The sequence below is a fragment of the Mixophyes fleayi genome, chromosome 2 (assembly GCF_038048845.1).
Source record: "Mixophyes fleayi isolate aMixFle1 chromosome 2, aMixFle1.hap1, whole genome shotgun sequence".
Lineage (NCBI taxonomy): Eukaryota > Metazoa > Chordata > Amphibia > Anura > Limnodynastidae > Mixophyes > Mixophyes fleayi.
The window spans coordinates 109,580,258-109,606,063 of NC_134403.1; the positions used below are offsets into that span (position 1 = coordinate 109,580,258).

The 25,806-nt window shown below is 36.1% G+C and overlaps 1 protein-coding gene across 3 annotated transcripts in view; it reads right to left on the bottom strand.

The window, feature by feature from the left end:
- The window catches only part of PCDH9 (protocadherin 9), a 1,670,245-nt gene that overhangs the window by 1,556,240 nt on the left and 88,199 nt on the right, over nucleotides 1-25,806 (bottom strand). The window lies entirely within an intron of this gene.

A 25,806-nucleotide genomic window follows, 5' to 3' on the forward strand; every position in this document is an offset into this window, starting at 1 on the left:
TGCTGCAAAGCTGGGAATAACAGCATCAAGTGGCATAGTCCACCATAGTAAAAACAGTATATTAATTGGCACAGACACGCTAAAAACACATCCTAGTATCACAGCATACTATCTTACATAACAAGAGAATCATCATCAAACATGATTCACCTTCCATCTTTCTCAGGGGGATTTTTGTCATGTTATATGTGACTTTGGGTTTAGAAAATGTATTTTCATGTTTTATTGGTGGATAACTTTGGATCTATTGTTAAGTGTTTGGACTACTGTCTTGCAATAGATTAAATCTGACAAATTGCTGATATCAGCAAAATTGACAACCATATTTAAAACAGCAATTTGATTAAAGGCTAAGCTGGCGGGGTTTTGACTTTAATAAAATTGCCATTTTAAATATGGTAGTCAAAATCAGCAAAAATCAGTGATTTGACAAAACCGCAGTTTAATATATTTACCCTTTGAAAATTGTGTCTTTTTTTGTCAAATTTGAGCATTAATTGTGCTCTACCACATGACGACACCATAGTTAGATTTTTCCTGAACACGGCTCTGGGTAAACACTGTATATACAGTAGTTTATGGCAGTTTCCAAGCAAATTTGCTGGCAACCTCAAAGACACTGTTACCATTGTAAGCTTGTTACAGAAGCTGTTGCCAAAATATTTATAGGAATGAAGCAAAGAATTGTCAAGAAATATTTGTAAAATATACATTGTAAAAAACTAGATTTAGACCAACAAACTTTTTTTTAGAATGCTATGTATTCTTTCCTGTAAAGCAGAAAAACCTAACAGTGCCTCCAATTAGTTTAATTTGTCTTCCCACAAAATAGAAATGTATGAAGTTTAGAACAGTGACCTATGCTCAATTAATGCCAATACAATATTTGGAATGTGATCTCCCTTTAAGAGTGGAAGCAGTTTCTGTCTATAAATTAATCCTATAGTGTCTACTCAATCGAATCTGTTCCACTCACTGAACTAACCAATCAATTTAAGGAGAGTTCATTAATTGAAAAAACTATTGTTTTGTTAAAACATTTGTGATCAGCATATCTGTGATTTGGTCAATACACATGTGCTGTATGTGCTGTATGTACACTATGCAAAATGTTAACACAAAGAAGAAACAATGACTATCCAATGGCACACATTTATCAAAATGCTAATAAGCTACTACATCCAACACTTTGAAAATGGATGTATATATCATGTTAATTGACAAATAGTATTGAAAATGTGTATTTGTGTATGAGAGAGAGAGAGAGAGAGAGAGAGGATTGTGACCATATAACATTAACACTAAGGGGCACAATGGACATGTGTGGTGTCCAGTGCACGGGGTGTTTTGCTGCACTAAAAGGTGACCAGCATCTCCTTCTACAGAGTGCACATGGAAGTTTCCCTCAGTTCTTTAGAAAACTTACATTGCAGTTAGTAGAGTAGTATGGAACAGGAGAACAGCACAGTGTGGGTGCTCCCTCAGCACTTAGTCAGGGGTACATCTAGTCATTCTGCTGCCCGAGGTAACAGTTGATATGGTGCTTTTACATCCTTTATACAAACTGTCATGTACAAGTTGATTAATTTATGATTAATATATCAGCAAGCCACAAGAATAATACCACCAATTTAGTTGTTTGTATCATAAAGATTGACATGCTTGATGTTAATTCCACTAATTTTGCTGCCTCCCAAAACTTGCTGCCTGATACAGCTGCCTCAATATGGAAGCTTTATATACAATGGTTCTGAATCTGCATCTAGAGAAGTTGTATCTAATCCAGAAGACCAAGACAGTGGAACCCTAATGCTCTAAAGTAGTCAAGGCTATAAAAAACATAGAGGTTCAGTCATAGTGCATTATATTTGATTTTTTTTTTTTAGGAGTGGATGGTCAAATAAATGAATGCTCGCTGTCTGGCTAGTTTTGACATATACTAGCATACTAAGATTGCTTAATCAGCAAGCTTCATGACCTGAAAAAGAGACTCTACTCCTGAAGAAAGAACTTACACCTCCAAAAAGAGACATTTTCTACATCGGGTGAACATTCATTTATTTGATAATCCATCAATATAAAATGTATCTATCATATACTACAGTATAAAGACATCCCTGTGTTTTTAATTTCTATTGAGTTAGCAGGGAAGGGTTGGGAGGCACTTATAGTATATGCAGGACTCAGCAAATCTTGTCGTCGGCTCAAAAAGTTTGCAGTTACCATACCCTATATTTTTGGCAAATATAATATACTGAACTCAATCACCAAGCATATAAAGCTAGGGTGTAATTAGCAGATGCCGGGCCTCATAGCAAATATTTTTTTACTCTGGATGTCCCCAGTCTGCTCTTCTGAGAATAAATGGCACATACACAGTAGAGTCCCTTGTCAGATGTGTGGTTACCAACCCACATTGAAATTGATTCCTCTTGCCATGTTCTGCTCACAGCAACTACCAGTCTACTGCTTGACAGACTGCTGTTTATGCTGCACTGCAGAAATTTGTTGTAGGAAATATTTTAGGAGCCATGCTAGGTCTTTTTTTTAAGTAACTTTTATTTTATTTTTTATTGTTTCTGATGAGTGTTTCAAAAAAGTCTCCAATCCCATCGGTTCATCAAGGCGTAGGACCACATTATTGTGTCTTCAGTATGTTAAACAGCATACATGAGCAGTGCTATCCGCTTTAAAGGTTTACAGAGTAGAGAGAGGCTGGCACAGGAGAGTCCTGACTTACTAGCAAGCAAATCAAGTAGGCAGAACTGTGTCTCTCTAGTGCCAGCTTCAAAATATATATGTCAGCCCTCAGTGCTTCTTACTGGTTTGAGGTCTGACCATGAACGGATGAGGTGAAGGCATGGAGGGAAATATTACCTCTCGTATATGCTAACTAACATATTGGACAAGTGCAGTGCTGCCCCTGTCCTGGGGGGAGTTTCTATTTGTAATTCAATGCATATATAATTTAACTTCCCTTAATAATATGAACAAGAAATCCTAATAGTGTATAATCCATGGTGAATTATTGGCATGCATGTCGAACATGCATGCCAATAATTCTGGTTCAGAAAACAGACAAACAAGTCTGAAAATGCAACAGCTGAAAAACACATGGAAAGTTTCATAAACAAACATCTTGGGTGCAGTTAATAATGTTCATATAAAGTAATAATTCTAACTTAATAACTGTTATATGTATTTATCCCTTTGCTGGCTTCTCTTGCTCCTGTCATACATTTCTATGATAAATCTCGGATGCTCATATCCTAATACAACAAAAAGGTTCCTTTGAATGAATGGATGTGTTATGCAACATTCATGCTGCCAAAATGGCATTATAGCAACACCATCTGTCTATGCATTAGTATCCATATGCAAGAAAATATAGAATGAAAAAATATTAAGTCACCAGACACTCTGAACTGTAAAGTACAGCTTAAAATCAATCAATAAATGCAATCACATTTTGGACATCCTACAGAGTAGTGTTAGGTGCTTCCCTGTTGGAGTTTTAAGACCAAAAGTAAGTCCTTACTGTATGAACATTACCATAAGGATGCAGGACATTGCAACTGGCCACTTGCTGAGATAAAAAGAACGGATTTGCCTCTACAAAGGATTGCTTACAATAAATTATGTAAGATTTTTAGAGAGTTATTGTAAGTACACAAGCTTGGCTTTTGATGACCAATTTAGTCATCTTAGACTAAATTTGGTAAAGCTACTCTATGTTGAGGGCTCCAAAATGATTGCATGGTCTGTCTTTAATAAAACTCTGTGTCATTTTGATTGAGCTAGTGTCATTCTGTTATTTGCAACCACATCAGTCTGTTTGTTATTAGATGACAAGAGTCATTGTGCTCCTGCCAACCAAACAATTGAATTGGTCTTAAATCACCTTCCATGTGTGGGGTCAAATAAGAAATAGGGGTCTATTTATGAAGCTGCTATGAGCCAACAATCTGCTGTTTTCTCTGCATAATGGCTAACACAGCTCTTCTATCTATTCATCAAGGGGTTAAAGCAGGAGAAATCAGATATTTCTCCTAATTTATATTATGTTACACTGGTTATCGCAGTACCCACAGAACTCTATGTTAACATTAGAATTTAACAAGTTTTTCTCTGCCAGTCTTACATTTTTTTAATGGGGTTCATCACCATCCATCGGAGAAATGACCAGGTCCCACTGCTCTGTGCATGTGTAACCTTAGTTGTGCATTGGCAATAGCCACAGTGGGTGACTACATCCTTTCACCAGCAGCAAGCATTAGGATATTTTGTTATGTTAGGAAGGAAAATGTTGTCAAGGCTAACCAACGACCCCTTGTTAAATAGCATATATGCCATATGCAGAGATACAAAATTATAGTTATTGCCACCCACTAACCACCAATGGTAAATAGATCCAAATGTTCACTGAAAATGGGGGGAGCTGGTTGGGCAAGAAGCATCTCATGCAACAATGGCTGAATATCCATGTGTGTGTACCTTTATATTGCAACCATAATGTATACAATGTTAGAAATGATTATCATGAAGCTACAAAAGTGATTACAATAGATGGAATCCATCAGTCTCCTCGAACTGCCATTCTAAAAAAAACAAGTACATTGTGGAGAGAGCTAATCCGGCACTTGGTTTTATAATTGTTTGCTTCTATAATATTCAAGTAACAATAAATGTCCTAAATGATGTTATACAGTATAGTTGTGTGCCTGCAAATACTTTACAATGATTAAACTCATCAGGCTCCCTGGTCAACATGGATGGTGGTATGCAGATGAATAAGCTTCAGAACATACAGTACAAATTGCTACTTTGATCTAAGCAATTAAAGTAATCCCTATCCCTAAATTAAATGTAAATGGTACAGCCAACAATCTTTAAAAAGAGGAGTCTGAACGGATTTAAAGTGGAATGCATTTTTATATTAAAGCATTCCACTAAACAGTTGTCTCAAAAACCTCTAGCTTATTCAACTTAATTTTATACAAACAACACAAGATTAATTAAGACATGATTTGAATAAATAATTTTCCTTTTCATTTTACGTTTCTGTTGTCTCCCATACTTAAATCCAATACATATGAAATCCATTTTCACAGATGAAATCGCACATGCTGACTATGCCTATGTTCACTTTTATTGGTTTCTTTCCTTAATGAGCTTATTTTTAATTTTCTGCATCACCTGGGCCTGGATGTGACAAATACTTGACTAAATTGCTGCTTCTGTATGTAGAACAGGTTTATTTTTATTGGTTCACACACAGTGTCAAGAGCTTATATAAGTGGGCATAATTTGACTAATGTATCCATTTATGTCTCAATGAATTATTTAAACTCATCTAGTGACGTAAACCTTAGGTAAAATCCCATGTTCATGTTTTATTTATGTCAGTTTATATTTACATTTATAGAACAATGTATGGAATAATATCTGCATGTATCTGCAGAGCAAGATAAAGAGTACATTTCCATGATTGACAGTGTACACAGAGGCGAGGTAGGAAAAGAAAGCTCACGCTTCTCCCACTTTCCCACCCTGCCAGTTCTTGTCATCAGGTGCTGGCTGGCAAATTTTAGCCCACGTGGGTGGAGGGGGGGGGGGGTATTAAGACTCAGGTTAGCAGCCAACTGGGAACATTTTAGTGGCAAAAAATGCAGGTAGCTCGGTGATCCAGCTCAAGGTATCCCACAGGTACCCCCTTGTCCCCAGTCTTGCCAGCTCCTGCTTGCCATCACACCCTGCCACTCTGTGTTTACTGTGGTAGCCGGGGTCTGATAATGTGATTTGCATCACTTCTCACCTTGCTGCAGGTAGGTGCTCTCTGGCAGATTTGCCTTCTCTCTTGGTAGTCCAGGATATACCCCCCTAATTCGGGAGTCCTCACAAACACTCTAACATGGAGAATGTATATTTACATGTAGCCAATTTGGTAAGAAAAACTTGTCTACTTTTCAATAATTTTCCAAATCTGATTGACTGGTGGATCCAAACACAGCTATGCCAAGCTGGAAGTAAACTTAGGCATTTAGTAAAATCTTACACGGTAATATTCTCTCATATGAACTGCAGAAGGCAATGACAGAGAAATGCACATTCAAAATTAAGGTACAATTTTGTAAGAAATTGAAGACCTTAAGTTATAGTAATTCATATACAAGGAACAAATGATGAACCTTCCTTATCTATCATAATGCAACAAAGGTGAATTTCTCTTATTAAAACCTCAAATTTCATATAGAACATAAAGAAACTTTATCTTTATTATTATTTACAGAGTATAAAGGAGGAGGTGGTAGCACATCAAGCTGCATATATGACAGCCTGTTAGCTACATGGGCAAACGTTACCTTTATTATGATTTTATAGTAGAAGAATAAGGCATAAGAAAATTTAGAAAGAATAACTATTATTTATAGAATGCTGGAGAGTAGCTCAGAAAGTGACTTTTACAACTGAAGGGAGAGGAACCTGAATATTGTTAGTCATTTTCTAAGTAAATTGATAGATAACTGTCAGCCAGAAAGAAAAATATTGTTAATCAGAGCACACTCCTATTGCCTGCATAACATGATCTCTGGTACGCAGATAATTTTGTTTTCACTTGGAGGTGCATACTTAATGATAACTCATTTGGTTTTGGGCTCCCACCATTGATCCTGGTGGAGGATTTATCACAATTGGTGTCATACCATATGAATATACTACACTATATGCATTTTTTCTATTTTCTGCATTGTTGCCATTCTGCTGGAGAGTGGGAGGAACTCCTACTATAACATATGACCTCTGATTTCATCCTTACGGTACGCAGTTTATTACATTCTCCCAATTTATATTTGATACCACACATTGGGGCGCCCTGCTTGTTTTTTCTATCTACCATATATATATATATATATATATATATATATATATATATATATATATATAAATATATATATATATATATATATATATATATATATATATATATATATCTAGGATACATCTTTGCAGCTTTTTAGATATTTGATTGGAATGACAATGCAGGTTTTACCTTGCCTATCTTGCCTATCTTATTTGTTTTGTTTGAATGTACCACATGAAGGCTGTAAACATCTTTCATTTTAAAGATAAAAGAGGAGAAAGAGCGCAAAAGATAAATAAGTTAGGTTGAGGGAGAGTTCTACCTGTTTATTACTTAGTGGACGATGCATATTGGCAAAAGAGTATAAACATTGATACTCTCTATTTTTCTTTAATATATGCATACACGTTCACCTTTTGCTTACTATTATACATATCTTTTGCGCTCCTTCTCCTGTTTTATCTTTGAAATTTTGATTATAGGAGCTGCATTGAATTTTTTGAGAGAGCGCCAACCCGGAGTGTATATAATATCTTTCATTTTAAAGTGGAAAAATATTTTTTGTAGTGTAACGGGTAGGTTGCCTTGTTGTGTAATGTTAACAAGGTTTCTGCAGAAATGAGTTTTCAGTAATTGTTAATATTTACCAAAGGGTGTTCTGCCTTTGTACAAACTAAATGTCTCTCAAATACACAAATGTTCAGATTAGCAAAACTTAGTTACTGTTACGTAAATTTGAGCATCTGAGATGTCAATACCAAGGCATGACTCAAACACATTCTCTGAAGTCATAGTCTAGCTAATGTCTCACATATGAAGATGAGCATGGTTTCCATGGCTACCATTTCTGGTAAACATGTTTAACATTAAATACAAATACAAGCAACACAATGTGTACAATTTTGCAATAAACGCACATCTATTAATGCAGCTGATTGCTCTCAAAGGAAGCTGCATGGTCGTCATTCTGTTATAATAAATGTAAATATTGAAATTTATTCTAGTGGAATAATCTCACAGATGCTTCTGCTGTGTTTCTTTGTGATTAGTCTAGGTTATGGCTCCAGTTATTTTAATGAAAACTGTGACTGATGCCTTAGTTGATTCTTGTTTTTTGCGTCGAACTGTCTGTAGTCTCCAACAAAGCCTTAAAAGGATAAATATCAATTGAGCAGAAAGGGCCATTCACCCCATCTGACTCTAACAATGCAGGACCTGTCCATTTATTCTTACAGAATGAAGAATCATAGTAGGTAAACAGTAACTGGTTTCTCAGGACACTTTAGTGACTATATTCAAAGATATTCTAGGTATTCACATTAGCTCCTGGTATGATTCATTGCGTTCCTCCTAGAGCGCAGAGGGATCCGACACAGAAGTACATCCAGTGTGTGTAGAGATAACTAATCGCTATTCAATGTGCTTGGGACATGGAATATTATGAAAATGATTCAAGCATCATGTTGCTCTATGTAATCTCAAAGGTCTGTTCCCCCATACACTTGTCTAAACAAACAAAGTGAATTGTATAGGGATATGCATATTGGTGCATTTTCTTCCATGTTTGATCCATGTGCACACTATAAACAATGCAGTGTATCAAACTCGGAATACATTTGTCCATGTTAATGAGTCAGGAAACTAAACCCATTTTCTAATATCCTAAACAAAAATATTGTATAACTTAAGAAGTTTACAATTAAAAAGATTCATAACATAAACCTTAGACCTTAGCTAGTTCACTGGATATAGCACTGTTGCCTTCATATCTCTTTCTTAATGTGGAGGTGGGTGTAGATCTAACATTTACCATTTACAGAGGAACTGTGATTTAGAGACTGCACTGGACAGATTACTTAATCTGCAAGCTATCTGGAAATTAACGAGTTAAACGATTAATGTTATTTGATCTCCACTTGAAGGAACGTATTGAGAATCTGCTATTTAGTGCAAACCTGTACAATAGATTTGTTCTATCAAATTCAGATTTTAAATGATAATTCAACCTAAAATTCATTTTTATCTAATCTTCCTGTTCACCGTGTTTTGTAGAAGTGATGAGATCCCATGTAAAGGAGCTCTTACAGTTCAGAAGAACTCAGCCCCACTAGCTCTACAACAGTATCTCGTTTTCCACATGGACAGCCCAAAGCAGGTCTAACTCAGACTGCACTGACTAAAACACAGGTGCTGTCGCTACTGTCAATGTTAAAACATAAAGGAATTCCTTCAACCTTTCTTTTTTTCTTGGCTGTTAATTAATGTGTTAATAAGTTCTCCCCAATTGTGAGGGCCTCTGGTACTGGACACTACAATTTTGTTAGCTGGTAGTAGGCGAGTAGTAGCTAAAAAAATACATTTCAAATGGAATTGTCTTTTAAACTATGATTTGCTGATTACTCAGCTTAGAGGTAAGCTGAGTAAACTGCTGTTTCTCACAGTGCACAGTTCCAGTCAACATTTCTGACTCATTTTCCAGTCAGAGGAGTTTTTATGAGTAGATGACAGAGAAACTGCCGGAACAATTTCCAATTACCTGGCATCAGAAAAGCCTAGTGAGCTCTAAGTGTACCCTTTGTTATATGTGTTCTTATGTTTGCCTTTAGTTTTGCCTTAATAAATGTGCACGTTTTTCTATACAAGTTGGTTATTTCCTGGGGTCCAGGATCTAGTGTTTGTATTTTTTTTTCAGAAATAAAGATTTAGAATTCACCTATATTTTAGGTCAGCTCATCATGAGATAATATAACAGAAATGTTGAGTGTTAGTGTGGGGTAATAATATAGATTTTCTAGTAAAAAAAACATTTTGTCCCTGATGCATTACAGGTTCTAGCATGACCAAGCTGCCATTAACTGTCTTAGGCTTGCTGGCACCCAACATTTTCTTGTTTTTTGTTTGTTTGTTTTTATACTGTTTTGCTGGTTTTGAACATAATGCTTTATTTCGACAGCTTATAAAGTTGACAGTCACAATGTCGACATAAAGCATTAAATTTAAACCAGCAATACTGGTGATACTGTCGGCAATGCAGTACAAAAAAAATGGAATAAAAAGTTAAATAAAAAATTGTTTTCCTTACATGAATTAAATTACTATTGCCTCACAGCTACCGTACAGGGGTGGGAGAAGAGCCCTAGTGGAAAGAGCCCTATTAATCATGTCAACATTCACGTTTAGAATGTCAACCTTTTAACTGTATCAACATTCTGGCTGTCAACATTATAGTGTTAACATTCTGACTGCCAACATTTTCATGTTAACATTTCGTAATCCCCATAGATGTACATGGTAAATACAGCCCAATTGGAACGATCATTTCACATATGGGGCATGATCACATCCAGGGCTGGTATAAGGGAATGGAGGCCCCTGGGCTAAGGGTGCCCCCATTTCCCCGTGAGGTCCCCCCTGTTAGCTGCCTGCCGCGCCACTCCCCCCCAAACACTTACTTTCTCCTGTCACTGTTGACCTTTCGCGGTGTGCTGTAAGCTCCTTACTGAGGAGATCCTGTGACACTCTCGCGAGATCTCCTCAGTATGGAGATTACAGTGCGCCACGGAAGGACAACAGTGACGGGCTCCCCCAGCTCGATCAATAATGCTGCTGAGCTCTGTCAAGGGCCCCCTGGATGCCCGAGGCCCTTGGGCTGTAGCCCAGTTAGATCTCGGGCTAATCCGGCCCTGGTCACATCACATGGAAGTATGCCATGTCTATCCCTGCAACACACTTGGCCCTTCCTCAACTCAGTAACATACTTTTTATCCCCACCTTTTAATGGGTAACACATTTGTCCCCTCCTCACCTCTAACAAAATCACCCTGACCTCCATAAGACATTTCTTCCCCCCGCCACTCACCTTAAGCACATATCTGTCCTCAGCTTTCCTCTGCAACACTCAAGGGTTTCAGGCCACTATCTGCATTATTATTACCCCTCTATTTACATGTTCTGTGGTGAGAGTGAGGTGACACCCAGGCTGCAGCAGCAAAATGTAGTCTTATGAAATGAGACTTTAATCATGTCTCATTCACAAGATTAAGTTCCACAGTACAGGGACAGTCTGGCAACTATTTAGAGTACGGCTAATTCATTCTGATTATCTGCTAGACTGTTTGAACTCACTGAAACAGTCCCCACCGCCACTGCCCCAGTGAGACCCAGTGCAATGCGGACATGATAGATACATGGGGACCATGGATACTGCACAGAAATTCTGCTTTACTATACATCTCTCATTGTTCTAGGTTCTCTGTAGGTGCCTTGCTTCCTGCAGATGATATGTGGCCTCTTGGCCACAGCTTGTGCGTGTATGAACTCGCTCCACTAGGAGGATGAATTGTAGAAAAATTGGATTCTAAAAGAAGATGGTGCAGAAAAAACAGCGCCAATGGAAGTAAAATTCATGCCATAAATGCATAAATTTGTTGTTCTATGTGCATTAACAGTAGTTAATCAATGACATATATAATACAGAAGAATAAAAATACATATTTAAGAATATTGTATAGATGTATAGTTCCTATGTGCCTGATGGGAATTTTCTAGAATCAATGGAAACACTGTAAAAATACTAATGTATTTATAAAATGCTTGTACCGCAATATGATTTATCTGCTCTGGATCAATCATGGAACTATTTGAAATAACTAAACACTGACAAACTTTACAAGGAGTGTGATTTAATAAGCTTGCTATTTCCTCAAATATTATATTTAGCCATTTTACAGCAGATACTGATACTACAAAACACCTTCACATATATATTCTCCATCTCACATTTTTACTTTTTATATTTGTAATACTACCACTGCATAATGACTGTTAGTCATCAAAAAATAAACTATAGTTATTTTGCAGAGCAAAGCATGTTGAGATTTAGGCTTTTTTGTATTCCCCCCAACTGTTTTGAAATATGAGTTCTGCAAACCCATTGCGCAGCAACATCAGATTAAAATTAGTTGTTGCAATATATTCATAGATACTATGTACGCAAGCGAATAAACAATATGACATTAATGGATACAAAACCTACTTACTAATGGAAAATCCTAGTTAATTGTAATGTTTTAATCTCCGATTGTTCTCATAAGATGCTGTGATTCAAGAGTTTCCCACTGAGGGAATGCCTGTCATATGTGACATAAAAGGTTCTAAAGAATATAATATAGTAATTCACCAAAATATGTTTCAAAGCTGTTTTTATCAACTAATATATAATATACAAAACTGTGTGTGTGTGTGTGTGTGTGTGTGTATATATATATATATATATATATATATATATATATATATATATATATATCCTAAGGTATTTGTCAATATGAATGAGTTCCTGCATAAATGCTTTTGTGGTAAACAGACGGAGGCTTGTAATATATCACTATCAATATTATGACTTTAATCATTTAATATTTGACCTGAGAGTCATTTAAATTAATTTTTAATTTTAAAAATAATAGCTATTCTTTTAGATGTATACCTAATTTACCTTATTTTTCTCTATGTTACCCATCTCAATGCTTTTCCAAATTGCACCTTTTCACAGCCATAAACATGTAGAAATTTTTAAAACACACATAATTGACCTAGAAACCCTGATCATGAGATTTACATTTTAAGCTACTCACCAGCAGGCTGTTGCCTTATTCCAATAATCCCTTGACATATTGCAAATTATAGCATTCTGTACCTAGAAATAAGTAATATCCTGTGCATTTTTCTCTCCTTCTTTAAAATGTCACATTTTTGTAATAGCGGTAGTGTGAACAGTACATACATAGAGGCATAGGTAATCAATGGTTGCTAAACCTGCAGAGTTGTAACAGATTTTTGAGAAATGTATGGTCTGTTTGTGAAAACATAGCAGGAACAATAGTGTGTTTTATAGCTATTAGCAGAGACAGCGCTCTCTTAAAAACCACTTAGCTTTTTGTAAATGTGACCTACTTTCCTATATCTAACCAATCATTATCTAGCAGAGTGATTTCAACACTTAGCCTTCCTGTAGCTTTACCAATTTCAAGGAGACACCTGTATGCAGTCTTCAGCAATGTCTGTCCCCCATGACCGTGCCACTCAGTTAAAACCTGATGATATTGGGTATGTGTGATGGCAGTAGGGCTCTGCATAAGATGCATGTCCACCTGAAGATGAAGATTCTGCAGGGGAGGTGTTAGATCTAATGAATGGTTAGATATATGATAAGGGCATTTTTGCAAAAATAAACCTGTTGAGCCTATTTTACATATATAACAAAAAAGTCTATAAAGATGGACTTACCTTTAGAAACTATAAATTAAAGTGGATTGACTGACTTGGTCAAATAAGTGGTTCATTCAGAAAACACTTTTAAAGAGAACTTGTCAACAGATTCTACATTGTCTAATTTAATTACATATGCTTTTTGTGCCAACCAACTTTCACGAATGAGAACATTTAATATTGCATACTTTCTATGAGATCAGCTCTTCTCTTTGCCACTTTCTTCAATACCTCAGGAGAGATGTGTATGGAAGAAACCAGGATGAAAGAGAGTGTAGAATATGTTGACAGCTCTACTAAGAAGTTGAGTTTAGTTTTACTGAAGAGTATGTTATAGTACATGCACTCTGCTTGGAGAACACGGTACAACAGTGATGAATGTTTTAATACATACATAGGGCCCAATTCAAGTCTAGACGTACGCCGTTTGCTTAGTTTATCTTGCGTTAATTTGCACTGTGCATGCCCAGAAACTTAATTTACTCAATTGCATAGAATTCATACCCACATGCTCCTGACACTTATGACCTCTTAAAACTTAAGAGGAAGAATGGAGGAGCAAAGGGGTGAACTAATGTAGGCCATGTACATTAATGGAGTGTTCATGCAGATACTGCTAATTCAAATCTTGTGTCTTGCTTAACTATGGATGTTTTCAGCTGTAGTGTTTGCACCCGCAAAAGGGCAGGTGTAACTGCCAGGTGACATTGATGACCAATGTGGCATTACCTCTTTGATTCTGATTGGAGGATTCCGACACTATCCATTTGTTGTTTAAGAGGTATGTGAAAAGCTTGTCCTGTTCACATCGTAACAAATCTTAAGCAACATTTGGATTCAGGTATGGACAGGGCTACGCAATTGTTGCATACAGACTTGAATCAGGCCAATAGTGCACTAGGCACGAAGTAATAAGAATTTTTTTAAAAAAAACAATGGAAATCATGTGACAATCCCTTGAAGAATGTCTTTTGACTATACATTTCAACACTAAATAAAGTTCTTTTAAAAATGCATCTCCCCTTCCTGCACTTATATAATAGGAGTGACTTTCTGGTAACCCCTTCTTATATTCCCATAGGACCCTGAAGAAATTGAACCTCCACCAAGGTTGATATAATAAGCAGAGCTAAGTGAAGCACATTGAAGCATTCTATAGGGCCCACACCTTACCTCATGATGACTCAGCTTCAGTTTTTCCCTGTGCTCTAAATATATATGCTGGGACTAAATCTCATTATGTCACCAAGGTGAAGGCACAATGATACATTGGAGGTCAGACAGCTTTTTACATCAAGTTCTCCATTCTGGAGGAAGGATTTAAATTATGTTAAAATGTCCTTTAAAATGTGCTACAACCCCTTGATTAAATACAACTGTATTGTGTCCTTCTAATTATTTTAAGTAGCAGCAGTAATGGGCTCTACTGCTAGAATCAGATTTTATCCCACCTGTTTCTTTCTTACCTTCACTATAGTCCCCTCATTTACAATATGATGACATTTCCGACCAAAATCTGCTGTGTGCATTTTCTGTCAGACCATACTGACAATAGAACATACATGAGAGAAAACATGAACTAGAGAGATTACACACTGCAGACTAACATTTATATTATATTTTTGTCTTGCTTCTTTCATTTATTGAATTACAATAAGTTACTTCATTAAAATACCGGGAAGCAAATTTCTTCAAAAAATAACAAATTAATTATTTACATTAACGCAGACTTTGCATGCAGATGCATTTAAGAAAATTACTGGACAATGTCATTTTCACATAAAGTAAGTGCAAAATACCATGAGAACATCTCCCTGTGGAATGCCCAGAAAATCCCTTTTGCACAATAGTATCCTTTATTCTGATTCGGAGACTCATTAATACAAAATGCTACATCTTCAGCATTTTAGCTGGGTGCTGAGAAACAAATCTGGTAAAGCTTCCTGTAGAGAATTACACTTTAAATATTCAACACTGATACATTACTGTTTTATATGTTAATCCTTTTTTATGAATTTCAATCTTATGGTAGTAAATTCCCAGAGTATTTCTTGAATAAAAACACCTTTTATTATTATTAATAATTGTATATACTATGAACTCTAATTTGATTTTACCTTCATCCAGAGATAGGCAACGTAAGGGTTGTCATCATTAGCTTCATCATATTGTTTTACTTTTTTGGAGAGTTGATTGTCAAAGTATCTGACGTGTAAATTAAAGCTGATAGTTGCAGATTGTTTAACACTATCTTTGACTAATTGGGTACAAAACATTAGCCCCGGTGTATTGGTGTGAACTGTTTTCAATTTTGCCTAGACAAATGTATAATAAACAAGGCTGCTATATTTCAGAGTTGACACAATTAACTAGATAGATAGGTCTGGCAAGGGTGGTTTTAGATCTCAGTGGGCTATACACAATTTATTGCAATATATATTTCAGTGTCAACAAAACCTGTCATTAACAATTTCATAACTACGTTATAAGTAACAATTATATTAAATTGATTGTATTTATCATTTGGATTACAGCAATTTATTAAATTTGCAATCTCAATTTTAAATTATATTACCAGAAATTATTATCAAAACTGACAATGATGAAATAACTAGATATAAAACAGGACACAACATTAACCAAACTACATCGCACATCTCACCCACTATATCACCAATGATATTACGCTATAGACAAAACATAAAAACACTATACCACCAACGATCACAACAATCAATGGGATTACAGTTATTGGCACCAAAATAAGCCCTAACATTTGAATAGACAGCATTTAAAAGATGGCCAACCATTTTGACCTCAAAAACCCACTGAGGAAGCCACTACAAGTGGTGAAACAAACCTACACTCCACTGCCACTTCAGTTCACATTTATTATACTTTTATACTGGTATTTAATCTATTCCATTCTATTAATTTTATTTATTTATTTATCTATTTACTATTTTTTTTTATTTGTACTCCTATCTTTATCTTTAGCTCTGTTTTCATTTTTATTTTTTTTTATTTTTTATTTTTTTCATTTTTTTTTTAACTTTTAATCTTATTTATTATTATTTTATTTTTTATTTATTTTATCCATCTATCTTTATGTCCTCAACTATCTGTCTATCTACTACCAAATCTGTGTAACAGTCTGTCCTTTCTGTTCTCCTCATCTCTCATTTTATCACATATTATTTAATATCTATTATTATTTTTTCTTACTTCTTACTCTCTATCTGTTATTCATACCTTTACTTCTATTTCTATTTTTTATTTTATTATTTTTTATTTTTATATTTTATTGCTATTTGCATTTTTGTATTCTTGGTTTTAACTATATTTACTGTTATTAATAACCGTACTTCTTTTTTGTTCTTGTTTCATTCGATTTGCATCTGCCTCTATATTTCTGCCTCTGTTTCTGGTTTCTGTTTCTTTTTCCTACTTTCATTTCCATCATCTTCATATGTTTATCCCTAACACTGTTATTCAACAGTACTTTCTACTGTTTATGTCCACTCTACTCGCTTTACCCTAATTTAATCTGGTCAAATCTCAGTTCGTACATCTAACCTATTCCTATCAGTATGGTTTCATCCTTCTTACCCCTTTCTTTATTCCTTTCAAGTACTACCCCCTATTTTCTAAACTCCTAATTCATCCAATTCACCCTAAACGCATAAATCTGTCTACTATACTTACCCCCCTTTTTCATCACTCTCCTCCCTCTGCTATCTTTACTGTCTGTCCATCATTCTATTTTGTTTCCTTCTCCCACTCCTTGGTTCTTTCCTGCACTACACTACCACCTTCCCCACCACTTACCCCAGCTCTCTGAACCCCCATAATACCCATAATATCCATCTCTAATAACACTTCTCCCCAACTTACCATTAGGTTGACATATATGAAACTACCTAGTTCTATGGAACACAACCTTACCACCAAACTACACTCCACGGACTACCGCTGTATCACTGCACCACGGTAACCTACTACAACCTGCGCTTCACCGCTACATGCAGATAAGTATAACTTATTTCTAGTTCTACTAGGTGGATGGATACGCATAAGCAGCGCACACCGACCAACACCCACATCTGCCAAATTCAATAGCGCTCTCACTACAGTAGATATAAAACAGATCCCTCACATGTCAGTACTTTTCTAGTCACTGACCACCATTATAGACAACTCCTGCCATTTAGCTAATACCAAAAATCTTACCATTATATATATTTGTCTTTTTCATTTGAAAGCAAGAAGTGGAGAGTGCGCCGAGACACTGAATACTTCCTAGCGATGGGACTTTGTGTAATATATGTGACACCCTTGGCCCTGCCCATTCAGCTGCTGTAGCCAGTACATACCAGGAGAGTTAATTGCTTGCCTAGCTCCATTAAAAGCATTACCCTTGGCATGATCACAGCACTGCTGATGGTGGCAAAATAGCAGGGTATGTTCAAAAGTGAATGCATTCTTTAATCAATAAGTGAACTATCCTTTAGCTGAATGTATGCTACTACAGTTCTTTTTCCTTATTTTCCTTTTTACACAGCAATTAAAAATTTACAGTTTTTTGGAACAGTTTCAACTTAAGTAATGTTATTGTCCAAATATCTCTTATTTGCTAGACATAGCAAAACATATTGGCATCAAAATTAGGTAACTGTTAAACAAAAAGAGTGTATGAACTTTGTTTTCATTGAAATTAGTAGTTGGTCCTGTGTTTCATATGTCCTAATGCTACGATTGGCTACATTTTTGCATTTGCTGTTTTCAAAGTTTATTACATACAAACATTGCTGAGAAAATAAAATATTATAGGTGTTCACACGCTACTAAAACACTCCTAAGTGACCACTAAGCTACATAATTTTTGTTATCAGATATGAGCAATAACGATAAAATACAGTGCTCAGAGTAAATCTGAAATACCACTGCAGCTATTTTTAAAAGTAAAGTATTACCTCCCCACTCCATTACAGGCGTCTGAAACTCTTCCCATATCTTTAGGACAGTGTGCTGATGGGATCTGATGGGATCTGATACAGGTCAAAATGTTTCTCCATAAGCATTTAAGTTGTGATATCCCTGGCCCTATGTTTGAATCAATCAATCCCTATAGTTCATTTCTGCAAAGCAGGTCTGACAAGCTGTCAGTCACTGTCTGCCTCTTTAGTTAGAGAAACCCCCCCCCCCCTCATTAAATGGCAACCTGAAAGAGAACATGGTAAACTTTTTTAATAATTGAAGTATTAACACTGCAGCTATTTTTGTATATTATTCAGCTAAGTAATGTACAGCCTAATGTCTTTACTTAATTAGGGAACAAAGCATGTATGAGCCATCTAAACCACTATGACCATGCCTAATGCTATTTTATAATTCTGATCTAAAGCTACAATATGAATTTCATGCACCACCTTCTAGGTGAAAAAATAATCAAGAATTCATTAAAACAAAACAACCAAAACTTAAATATTACCACAACCCTGATCTGCCCTGGGGCACTCCGTTGCCCCCACAAACAATCTAGAATTCCCATGGTCAAATCTCTCTTTCCAAGAGAGCTTTGGTCTGTAGTAAGATATGAAATCATGCATGCTACCCTATAAATAAGTCTGTGGATAAAATATTAGGGGCTAATGCTGTTACAAAATAATACAAAGTTAGGCCATATAGTATACAGACAATCAACACAATTCAGCCCTTCCCCTCTTGTTGTGTTTTTTGCACCATTTATATGTTGCATTTCACTGAATTTTTATTGTTATTTTGGAAAGGCTAAATTTCTTGTTATATAAACTGTAGTCTCATTGTATCAAAATAATAAATACAACATATTTTTAGAAAAAACAGTAATGTAGCATAATATACTAAGATTTGTAAGGTGCAAGAAGATACTCTGCACTCATTTATGTTGTCTATACACTGATTTCCTTTTGACACTAAGTTAATATTTTTTTGCTTGAATTGGAACTAACCAATTTTTTGTTATTCCTCGTACATTTTTTAACTTACACAATGTAAAACAATAAACAAAACATAGAAGGATATACAAGCAATACAACAATATTTATCTGCAAAATATTATCAAATTGTACTGAATCATAAAGAGGAAACCCCATTGAAAAGTGTTTCAGCGTATCCATGGCAACAACCTTTGAAATTACCATGGAAATAGAATAATTTCTCTCCTGTAAGACTTTTGTTACATACATAAAGCAAATATTTGGCATAGGCTGTTAGTAATGTTAAAAGTGTATATATGGATTTCTGATAAATGATAAAATAAATGCTTATGTGTGTTTTTCTTAGAGTGTGATTTATCCATTTAGAATGGATACAATGTAAAAAGAAGAAATGCACTGTAAATATTAGTATGGTCAGACTATTACTATACATTCCACTTCTTCCACTTAGTATTACAAAACAGTGGTTCTACTTTTTGTTAACCCTCACACTGGGCTTACATACCGCATTTCTTGTGCATTACTCAAGCATGACTACAAAGGTGCTCCAGTGCTGGATGAACGAGTTACTGTGCTAAATTGGTTTTAAGATACTATTTTTACATTTTAGATTATTTTGAAAAGTGAATATGTAATAGTTTCCAATTTAAAAGTTACATAAATAGATAGTTCTTTTCGATTGTTCCCCTTCAATGCTTACAAGGATTATAGCAATTCTAGTAATCTGTCATGCGCAAATATCTAAAAATACATTCAGACTGTATTAAATGCATCATTGTTCTGGGGAAAGAACAATATTAACCCTACTAATTAGTTTTATTGTGATTAATTCGATGATTAATGTGTTAAATTATATAAAGTAATAGGCAGTCCTGTAGCAATCGGAGGTAAATAATTTGTTCTAATTTAATGGTTTTTAGAAAATCTATTGTCATTGTCTACTAAATGTAGCCAATTTCCAATTAGATTTACTAAATAATAGACATCTGCAAACAGTGTGGTATGATTTATTTTAGACATAATCACCATCTATTTGCATATGTTGATGAAGGTAAAATGATATTTTTTCACTCAAAAACAAAATACATACAAAACTAGTCTGAAGACATGGATTGGTAAAACAATTAGAAGCTGCTTAGCTATTTATTAGATAATTCAAACTAAAAGTAATAGCTTATGTACAGCAAGTGGCTTTCTGTTACTTGTACCACGAACACAAGTTACAGTATAAGAACATGATGCGCTAACACCTAAACAGGTGCAGGACACACCAACCCAGGTACCCACTGCAGTAAAGAAATGGTATATTATTTAGTGTTTTCTTGTAGCACACTGCCAACAAGACTATGCCCTCTCACCACTGAAATGTGATATTATATGTTAGACTGTTCTTTTTTGTTTGTACAGTTAAAACATATGCTATCCTTGCCATGACAGGCAATAATAATAATTAGGTTTTAGGTATTTTACCACCATTATGTGGGATGCTCACTCCTCACCACCTGTAGATTAATACACATAAATGGGTACATAATTGTTTTACAGACAGGGGCAGGTTTCTATTCCCGTATGTGCCATTTTGCTCACTTACTCAACTTTTGCTAGTGTGCATAATCAGTATTAAATTAAAACTACAATGATCCCTGTGCAGTACTATGGGCCATTATACATGATGTTTTGTACCCCATCATGCACTGAAATATCATAATTATTTAATATTCACTCTAAACAATGAATTAATAAACACAAGACACTCTATTAATTGCAATAAACAGCAAGAAAATCTCAAACATACATTGAAATAAACATTGATACACCCTCCACCCCAAGTTCACTTCATCTTTCGTGACGGGCATGCATGTACCACTGAGTTTAAATCAGGAAGGTCTGCCCCTCCCCCCCCCCTCCTGGGCACAGAGGTTCTGCTCACTATAATCTGCTGCTGTGCAAAAATAGGTAGATTGCAGATTAACTCATACAGTGTCAATGAGTATGAGGTACACAATGTTTTATTTTTAATTAAGTGATCCATTAATAAATACCTTGAAGAACAGTTACAGTAACATACACCGATCAGTCACAACATTAAAACTACTGAGAAGTGAATAACATTGATTATCTCGCTGCAATGGCACCTGTTAAGAGGTGAAAAATAGTAGGCAGCAAGTGAACAGTCAGTTCTTGAAGTTTATGTGTTGGAAGCAGAAAACATGTGCAAGCATAGGATCTGAGGGACTTTAATAAGGGCCAAATTGTCATAGCTAGATGACTGAGTCAGAGCATCTGCAAAATGGCAGATATTGTGGGGTGTTCCTAGTATGCAGTGCTTAGTACCTACCAAAAGTAGTCCAAGAAAGGACAACCAGTGTAGCGACGACAGGGTCATGGCAGCCCGAGGCTTATTGATACTCTCCGGGAGCGAAGGCTAGCTCATCTGGTCCAATCCCACAGAAGAGCTACTGTAGCACAAATTGCTGAAAAAGGTAATGCTGGTTATGATAGAAAGGTGTCAGAACACACAGTGCATCACAGCTTGCTGCGTATGGGGCTGCACAGATTTAGACTCATCAGAGTTTCCATGCTGAACCCTATCCATTGTCGAAAGTGCCTACAATAGGCAAGTGAGCGCCAGATTTGGACCATGGAGCAAAGGAATAAAGTCGCCTGGTGTGATGAATTATGTTTTCTTTTATATCATGTGGACAACTGGGTGCATGTGCATCATTACCTTGGGAAGAGGTGGCACCAGGATGCTCTGGGCAGTGTTTTGCTGGGAAACCTTGGGACCTGGAATTCATGTAGATGCTACTTTAACATGTACCACCTACCTAAACATCATTGAAGACCAAGTACACCCCTACATGATAACGGTATTCCCCAATGGCAGTGGATTCTTTCAGCAAGATAATGTCCCCTGCCACACTGCAAAACTTGGTCAAGAATGGTTTGAGAAATATAACAAAGAGTTCAAGGTGTTGACTTGGCCTCCAAATTACCCAGAACTCAATCCGATCAAGCATCTGTTGCTATGTGCTGGAAAAACATGTCCGAACCATGGAGGACCCACCTGGTAACTTACAGGACTTAAAGAAACTGCTGCTAACGTCTTGATGCCAGATATCACAGGACACCTTCAGATGTCTTGTGGAATCCATGCCTTGATGGCTCAGAGCTGTTTTGGCTGATCGGTGTATATTCTTTTGATATAGGCTATAAAGAAGAAAGCAACACAACAAGTTGTGTTGCCAAGTCCACTGTAAGAATGATAAGTGGGAGACTTTAAATATATCTGGGAAATATCAACTTAAAAAGCAGGTTTCATTACCTTTTCGATAAAAGTGCAGGCTCTCATCTTACCATTTTCTTGGGGAGGGGGGGGCGAGTAAATTAGGAACAAAATTTGCAAGTTCCTTTGTTGTGAAAATTGGGGGGCAATTACATTACTGATTGCGCCACTAGGAGGTTTGAGCAAAAAGTAGTAAATCAGTACCACAAAAACAATGTGCAAGGCAGATACAGACATCTTGCGCCTAATTGAATCACTCACTTAGTGTTTAATATTCTACTATTTATTGGCAAAGATGTTGGAATAAGGATGCAAAGGGATGCCATGCTCTAATCCACTATATGAATCAGAATATAATATTGGCAAATTAATTAAATGTAGATTTAGTTAAATGAATTAACCCTTTTGCTATCAAGAACTTTAGCATTTCATAGGGAGCCAAGGATATAACTTTTACATCATGGCATTTAGCAACTGCCAGATCCCAATGCATTAGTTTGCATGGGAATCTGGCAATGTTTTTACATTACTTCGCTCCCCTCTTTTTTACAGCGATCTTCCTATTCCAAAATATGGGAGGGGGCGATTAGGGCCTCTTATTGTTTATCTAAAAAAATAAAACAAACACAACTCTTACTGCAGATCAGATTTTTCCTGAGTGGGTGATGCCTTTGGATATCTCCCAACACCCAAATACCTTCACTACACCTGTGGAGATCCTCTGCTGCTTACACTTTCCTTCCTATAATCTAGGACAGGCCTGGCCAACCTGTGGATCTCCAGGTATTGTGAAACTACAAATCCCAGCATACTTTGCCAGCCATCAGCGGCATATCTGATGGCAAAGCAGGTTGGAACTTGTAGTTTTCACAACACCTGGAGAGCCACAGGTTGGCCAGGCCTGATGTAGCACATCCTTTGCTGTGCTCTGGTGATCTTTGCTAGTGGCTGGGGGAAATATTTAACCAATTTTGTCAGCATTTGATCTTAATAAACCAAATAATATGCATTTGTTCAATTTGGTCATTGTTTCATATCTCAAAAAGAAAGCATATATTAATCAGCAGCAGTAGCAGTAGCTATTTATATTGTGCCACTAATACCGCAGCTAAGACAGATAAGCACTTTATGGAACATATGGAACATAAGCAGTATTGCTGTAATAAAGAATTGCTGCAATAAAGATTTATATTTGTTTTTCCTGTTTGTTTCTCCCTTTTTGGTGGTTTGTCCAACTAGAATAAGGGATCATACTCTAGTCCTGCCTCCAATATCATTGTCTCAAACCACTCATTAGACAGGTGCACTAAAATAGCCACTAATTTGTGTCTATGATTTTTGATTGATCAATTAGCTGTTTCATCACTTCCTCTGTCTCCTCACCCATTTGGGGGATTGCTTAATCAGTTCATTGTATTTACTCACAGAGCCTTACTAAATAATGGATGGCCCCTACACTATATATATATGTCTGATCAGGTACAGCACACCCCTGCTGAAATTGTAAATGAAATGAGTAGTGAGGCCTCCCATAATTTGTTTTGAGTGATCCTGTTTTCAGACTTGTGGAAGTGTTGGCTTGGCAACCAGTGTGTCACATCCGGTGCTTGGACCATGTTGAGCAAGGAACACTATAATACCACTCCATCAACAATGTGGTTCAGTCTATTTTAAATTTTGGTGAATAAATAATTTTACTGGTTTGTACTACATATGCATAGTCTCTTCGAGCCTCTGTTCATTTCTCTGGGGACTATAACCACTGGAAGGAGAACCCACCTTAAAGACAGATAAGCACTTAATGGAACATACTAAAGTAGGCAGATTTATTACCATATTTTGTTATATTATAGTACTACACTATTAGACTTTGTCCAGGAGGGTTCCACCCCCTTCGTCTATTTCTTTCAGTGCTCTATACTGGGATATCTGCTGGTTGATTTCCATGACAGTTGTTTAGATAAACTTTCAGATTATTATATTCATATGTATATAACCCCTCATCCACTCTGCTTGTTCTCCCTCCTCTCCCCTGGTCCCTTTTTCTCCATTGCATCACTGCCTCCCTTCGTGCCTGTTTTGTCCTCCCTCCCTTAGGATGTAAGCTCGTATGAGCAGGGCCTCTCCCCTCCTGTCCTCATACCGACTCTTCTGCTCCGCCCTCACCCCATATGTCTGCCCGGAGTTTCCGAAGCATTGGTACTTAGTGTTTATTGTTCTGTGATGTTTACCCTGTATGGTCTACTGTTCGTATTATGTAAGGCGCTGCGGAAACCCTGTGGAGCCCAACAAATAAATAATAATAATATGTACTAAATCCAAGTGATTGTAATTTACACTACACTAATAGAGCACTATTACTTACAATTTACCACACTACTAGTATTCTCTAACCTTATCCATATTCAGTATTCAGCTTACTAATATTGTGCTTTAGATCATGGCCAAGCTTTTTGTTTTATTTCACTTTTCTTCTTCTGAAAAGTTCTGTAATCCCTCATTTATATTCCTTTTAAATATATATTTTAATGTCTTTCAGTGAATAAATTGTGTGTGTGTGTGTGTGTGTGTGTGTGTGTGTGTGTGTGTGTGTGTGTATTTGTTAATTTGCTGAATGCAAAGATAAAATTGTATGAAATTCTGAAAGTATTAAAATAACGAAAAATAAATCTAAAATACTTTGCCTTATCATCACCTTCATCCTGCTGATTTGGCAGCTATGAGGCACTGTGTATGACTTCAAGGTTCCATTCATATATTGTGCGTACAGTATTTGAAACTCCTATTGTTCTTGCTATTATAGTGACAAATCCTTCCTTTGATTTTTTTAACAGCAATGCAATAATTAATAAATCTTTCTCACGCTGCTGAAGCCTGAAACAAATCTAACACATAACCTAGCCACTGTATTGTTATTTATTTATTTTTGTTTAAATATCCACGCAATAGGCAAATATATATATATATATATATATATATATATATATTATTTTTGTTTAAATAATACTTGTATATTTTTATGCAGAATTACATTGGTTCTGCAAACTCAGCTTTAGTTGTTGTTTTGCTCAGATGGGACCTTCTCACCCAGTTTTTTTCATTACATTACACTTGCAAAACACAAACAGGGATTAGCATCAACGTAATTAACAGCAGCCAGTGTTTGGTGGGTTACCTGGGACTGGTATTAAATTATTGGGGCTTATAGTGACAGGTATTGAATTATTCAGTACTTGTCACAATAAGCCTTGGCCTATACCTAGGGATATTACTGTGATGCTAATACCTGTCTTTGTTCAGCAAGTACAATACACTTCCAAAATGTCTGGATGGGAAGCTCCCAACTATTTCCAACAGACTTTTCAGAAATATTGTACGTGTGAATCACTTCCTGAGTAAACAGAGATGTTTTAATA